Here is a 6,370-nt window from a genome sequence, read left to right as displayed (position 1 = left end):
GTGTGTGTGTGTGTGTGTGTGTGTATATAGACACACTGGGCGTCTGGGTGAGCACAGAAGTGCTTGCGTGTGTTACAATCTCAGGCCTGAAACAGTTTACAGCCCCTGAGGGTCATATATACGTAGCTCTTTACCAGTTTACGAGCTAGCCACCAGTCTGAGCTGAGCACCCCCTCCCTTGCACTTATCTCTTGCACCCTTATATTTGGCACAGCAGGTAGCGTAATTGTTCCTGGAAGGAGCCTATCAGCCAAAGCCTTCCATTTTTGACTTTTCGTCTCAAAGACCTTTATCACAACACCCCATTTTTGCCCGGCTGCTGGCTCTAACCACAGAGTGCCTCTGAACAAAAGTGTCTCCGCTAAGTCGGTCCCTTTTGATGGAGCACGACGGGGTGAGCGAGCAGGGAGGTGAGTAGACAGAGAATACAGACTGGGAAATATGTCTTCTGTACAAGACCAGCAGCCCACCCCCACCCCAGCCCCCCCAATCCACCAAACGTAACGTGGCTCTCTCGCGCGCGAGCAGAAACAAATTCTGAAACTGTCATACTTTAATTGAAATTCCATCACTTGTGTGGCTGCTATTGTGGAATAATTTGATAAAGCTGTGTGACATGAATGCACACAGGCCGCCCGCCACTTCCATTTCTTCCTCCAGCTTTTATTTCCTCATTCTGCCGGTTATTCAAATGAACCTCGCTGGATTCTGCTCTCAGCCTTCCCCAAAAATTAAGATAAGAGGAAATGAGACAATAGGAAGGGCATAAAAAGAAATGATGTTTTGGGTTGCAGTACAATCAAAATGAATCCCTTAAAAAAAATAGCACCAGGCAACCGTTTCATACTCCATCGCCTTCTTTCATGCAGCATTTGAAGCCAGAATTATCATGTTTCACTAGCACTCTTCAGCTTTCTTCTAAGTAGCCGCAGCTTTCCCAAAGTGTGGATAGTGACAGACTCTTAGTTGCTAGATGGGGGGGGGCTGATCCAAAATGGAGGTCAAGGGCAAAATTATAATACTCTGCCAGTGCTGCTGACCCCGATCCAAATCCATACCCGCATACTTCCACCCCCTGTACGTCCTCACAACTGGCTACAGGTGTTTGGCATCCATCATATCTCCTGAAACACAATCTCCAAGCAAAGGACAGCTGCAACAGAAAAGCACTCCTCCGTGTTTCTGTCACTTCGATAGTTCCCCTGTATGTAAAGGCTGGAGGCAGAGCCTCAAGGCGAAGCACTCCAAGCTGTTAGAAATGACACTGAGCGTTCCGCTTTTAACGCTTACAAGTGCATTTTACAAAGGGAGATGAAATCGCCATGAAAGAATGGGAAAGGAAGGCAGGAGAACTTTTCTTTCTAAAATTACACCTCATTTCAATGAGGCTAATTTGAAGCAGCGAGAACACGGAAACAAAACAAGACAAGGCATTTAAATCGGTCGCAGAATTGGAGAATGGGCGCAAACGGGGAAAGAACAAGCTCAGCTTCTCCCTCCATCCCCTCCGCTGCCAAAAATATTTACGCCTCAGCTTTCTGCCCTGACAGGGTGATGGACAGTAGAGGTGATTTTGCTTGGGCGTGAAAATAGGCTTCTTATTATTCCAACCCAATGGCAACTTGAATATCAATAAAAACTGCTAGCGTTCCCCTATGTGTAAAACCAATGCCCCGTAGCGGTGGTTTTTATCAAGCAACCCACCCTTGACGCTAGTTATGCAGTACTAGAGGTTACGGGAGGAAATGCTTGCCAAGTAAATAAGTGAGTGAAGCGATTGAATAGAGAGGAAAAACACCGCGGGACCACAGCCAAAGTGAACCAAGGGTAAAGTCATGATCACTTCATTATGCCGCGGTGCAGCTCAGTGTTGTGCGAAATCAAACTGCTTTCTCATTTGTCACAATGCATCAGGCTGGCCTCTGTGAGGTGGGGGTTCTGTAGTCGAAAGAGGACCCCGAAGCACAGCCGCACACGCCAGATTAGCAGGAAGAAACTTTTAAGTGTGCCATATACATAAATGCACGTGCGACGTACAGCGTGAGCTTCGTGGACGTGAACCTTCGTGGAAGCGTTTTCCCTCCAGAGCCCATCAAACTTCTCTCTCGCATCCACCAGCCACCCACCCTGCCAGCTAGCCTGCCTGCCAGTCAGTGGGTAGCTGTTAAGGGCCATTGTTGGCACAAAACAAGCTAGAATACACCCACTGGATTACAGGGGGCAGGCAGCGAGGGGGGGTGATTGCTAACAGACATATTGGCACTCCATCTCACCCAGTTCCAACACCATGGCGCCTGATAATTGCGGCCTCTGTGTTTACGTATCCATTTTTGTAATGTAAGTGTTGATTTCTCATTCCACACTTGTAATAGGGGCCCTGGCCTTGGAATTCCTCAAGTAGAGCTCTCTCTCTTTCACACACAGAGGCGCATGTAAAAGCACACACGTAGTACAAAAAAAAGTTTTTCCTGACATTTCTTTCTTTTCTTATTTTAAAGTCTTGAAAAAACAAAATAAAGCAGTGAGTCAGAGCTACTTATCCGTGCTGAGACAATGGGAGTGTGCGGAGCAGGCACACTTGTTTTTAACCGGCCTCGGCTGTGTGCCAGTTACGGATGGTGGATGAGGAGATATTTAAAGCTCCCGCAGTCCTTCCAGACATCTCTGTTACACCGAAGGCCCTGCTGTCAATTAGCTTTTATCGGCGAGCTTAACATTTAACCAACCAGTGGCGCGGCAATCAAATCGCGCAGCTAAGCGAATGCGCACTGGAAAAGGAGCAGAAATAATAGAAGCGTCTGAAAGATCTCGAGTTCCCTTAAAACATGAAGTTTTCAAAACACCCGCTTTTCCCTCCAGCCACTGTCAAAAATGTAGGATGTGATTTCAGAGTGTGCTTCAGGCACAGAAACTGAAGAAAAAAGGAGCAGATCGGCAGGCACGCTAAAGATGGCCCAAGCCCCTTGTAGGCACTTTCCAACCCCTGATCATTTTTCAATTTAGCAGCTTGAATGCCACAAACTCTTTGCATCCTTTGCGCGTGCACGTTCACACAAACACGTTCGTGTTTTCACAGGTTCAGACTTTGCTCACCAGCTGCATATCGTCTGGGAGGCTTTAGAACAGCAGAAGGTGAAGGATGAGGGGTTGGAGTGCAGATGGCCGCGTCGGTGCCACTTTTCGATGACTGAGACTCTTTTCTCCCTTCAGCGACTTTGGGAGGCAGCACTTAAAACGCAACGCCGCCTCGGCGCGTGTCCATTTTGCCTCCCTCTTTCGAGTGCTGCTGAAAGTGGAACTCGAATGTGTGGTGACAGCATTAATTGTGCTGTGTCAAAATCGGGCTAATTGTTTGAGCCTGGAACAGTCGAACGTGAAGGTACAGTGCAGAGATGCTGGGCGTGCTCTTCCCAGAGTGCTCACTGTGCGATGAAAACGCCTGAGCAAACACCCACATTCACTCTGATTTGAATGTTTAAATACACACACACACACACACACACACACACACACAAACAGACACACCATACTGGCCTTTCAAATCACCTCACTAGCCGACTCTGCCTTCGATCCCTGCCTTTTCATTTACCCAGACAGCAACACCACAACACATCTTGTCACTCTTTCATCCATTTTTTTTACACTGTAATCCCACCTAACGTGAATTGCTGATTATGTAGTTATACACATATTAATTTCCATCAAGCTGATAAACTATCATTTCATCCTTGGGGACATTTGTTACATTTCTAACACTGGTTGCCTTGCATAAAGTTTTTCTTCTTTTTTTTCAAGCAAAAGAGGAGGGATCTCTAATCATGGCTTGTAGCCCCTCTCTGCTGCATTCTCCTCAGTGGCTGGAGAGAATGAGTCCCCTAGTGGCCCAACTGGCACACTGAGCACAGGTGGCATGTACTCCTGGAAATAAAGGCTCGCTTTCACCTGACTGACAGACAAGTGCTGCTTTTATTATTCTAATTTTTTAAAAGCAGTTAACTTTAACGCCTCCTCGTCAATAAACACTAGAAAAATGTTCTAAAAAAAGACAGGTAAGATGAGGGACCTCTGGAGAGTTTTTAGAATGCACTTTGAAAATTCCTCGCACTCCACTCGCTGCCTACAAAGGCAGGATGCACTAATACGAACCGTATACTCACGACAGCCACTCGGCTTATAAAGAGGGCTTAAAATAACGTGTTTTTTTAGGAAACACAGCGCAGAAAAAAATAGTTACCAGTTTATTTTAAAATAAATAAAAAAAATAATGTAAAAAGCAAACGTAAATATTCTAAATACATTAAGTGCGTGCGGATAATCTACTGAACACCTCAACGCAAACCCCACGTCATGACCAAAATATAGCACAGACAAATTTGCTCACGTGCAGGTGCATTTTAAGGTTTTTGTTTTTTAAATCAGCCAGTCAAAGGAAGCTATTTCGTGTCATTCCGCGCGAATTTCTTACTGTAATGTGGCCCTGAAAGCAACATCGCGTCGCGCGAGTTCACGAAAAACTACAAGTTGGACACACGAACACGGCAGCGCGAGGACAGAAAAGCCCGTCCACATACGTGTAACGGCCCCCGCTAATGTTTGAACCAACTTCGCGAGCCTGTGCGCGCACCTCAAATCACTGCGGCAGCCACTTCACTTCCCACCGTCACAACCTCCAAACTCCCAGGCTCGTCAAACATCTCTTACCTTATCACCATTTTGCAGTCACTCTCAAACTCAGTCTGTCCTTTATTTTTTTCTGCGTAAAGGGAAGTCGAGTTTCTTTTTCTTCTTTCTGTTTTACATCCACTAAATGGCAGGCGAGTCCCGGGGAAAATACCGTGGAGGAAAGAAATCCGTCCCCAGGTCCTTCTTCTTCTTTCTTTCTTTCCTTCTTCTTTCCTCCCCCGTCTGTTCGTTCTTATTTCGCGTCTTTCCTTGACATGTCCGTCACCGGTGATTAGGGGGGGGGGAGAGATGGGGGTGAAAAAAACACGCACGTGGGGCGTGTATAATATATTCTCTGGTTTGGGTCTGTCTCTGTTGTGCTCGTTAGATCTTCATTGAATTGAACGTGGCGAGACTGTGGTTGTGTTTGGAGAGCGCGGTGTGCCTGGGACACACTGCTCTCTCTCTCTTTCTCCCCTCACTCATCCGCCTCGGTACGTCTGTCTGAGTCTCTCTCTCTCTCTCTCTCTCTCTCTCTCTTCACCGAGACCTGAGCACGAACTTGGTGTGTGCGTTTGTGTGTTTTTGCGTGTGTGAAAGGGTGGGTGGGGTGGGGGGGAGAGGTGACGTCACTCAGCGAGGTCCCACTCTGCCAGCTTTCCTGGATCAACTTTCCTTCCCAAGTCCACTGCAGGAATGTCCATTTGGACATGGCTATTTTAGAGGAAGATTGGTGTGAAAGGGAAGAGCCAGAGTGGGTGTGAGTGTTTAGATTTGACCTGGTAATTATTTTCAGATGCTAAATCAAGACAACCTCTTTAGCTCCCATGTGTCTCTGTATGTCAGTTATTTTAGAGTTGTAAATGTGTTGTAAAGATTTCCCCCCCTTTTTAAGTCATTTTGAATCAGATTCCAACACGATGTCTATCAGCAACAGACTTTTTAATACAAATAAAAAGATGTGTCTATGCTGCACATATTTAGAGAGAATCCACAGAAATGAGGTGTGAGGTCAAAAGGGGAAATTGAATGGCTTTGGTTGTCAAGGAGGCAGTACATTACAAACAAGTAGAAATCAGTGCAGTTGGTCAGGAACATCTCCCTCTAACCATCATCAGTCAGGATAGTTCATTGCTTCATCTACAAATCAAAGTTAAGACTCTATAATGCCCTCATATCAGACTCTGCCCCCCCAAAAGTAAGTATGTTTCTTTTTGTGGGTCCAAGCCTATTAAAACTGAACTTAGCTTAAATAGGCTTGTGAGCACGGGACATGGTAGAAGTAGAGAAACGTTTTTCTCTGGTTCTACCTACTTCCTGTCACCATTACTTATTTCATCTGTAGTCACATAAAGTCACAGAATGTCACTCACTTTCTATGATCTCTGGTTACAGCATTGCTCTAAAGGACTTCCATTGTGGATGTAGTTTCATGGTGGAATGTATGCTACCATCCAGACATGTTTGTTTTCAGGGAAGGTCTTGCTTATTTTAAGCAAGCCTATGTTAAACCACAACAGTTTGGTAAAGGTCTGGTAACTGAAAGGGGCCTGTCTGCAGTCCAGACCTGACACTCGTTGAAAGCTAGTCTGATTATAAAACCAAAACAATACAACAAATGAGGAACTGATGGAAAGAAACACCGCAATTGAAAGAGACAATCTAACGAGCATCTGGATAAAATGCCAGCCACTCCACTGAACTGAAG

The 6,370-nt window shown here is 45.8% G+C and overlaps 1 protein-coding gene across 37 annotated transcripts in view; it reads right to left on the bottom strand.

The window, feature by feature from the left end:
• Positions 1 to 6,370, bottom strand: part of LOC102302568 (protein tyrosine phosphatase receptor type D) — a 205,221-nt gene that overhangs the window by 133,678 nt on the left and 65,173 nt on the right. Inside the window, exon 1 of one of the 37 annotated variants that reach the window (XM_042226132.1) lies at positions 4,702 to 5,142. The exons of the other annotated variants lie outside the window; for them this stretch is intronic. The gene's annotated coding sequence lies outside the window, so the exon portion shown is untranslated. Of the gene's footprint in view, positions 1 to 4,701; positions 5,143 to 6,370 lie in introns of those variants that run through there. 37 annotated transcript variants of the gene reach the window in all.

The sequence above is a fragment of the Haplochromis burtoni genome, unplaced genomic scaffold, assembly GCF_018398535.1.
Source record: "Haplochromis burtoni strain Fernald_Lab_line unplaced genomic scaffold, NCSU_Asbu1 Contig_198, whole genome shotgun sequence".
Taxonomy (NCBI): Eukaryota; Metazoa; Chordata; class Actinopteri; order Cichliformes; family Cichlidae; genus Haplochromis; species Haplochromis burtoni.
This window is presented reverse-complemented; position numbering and strand designations above follow the sequence as displayed.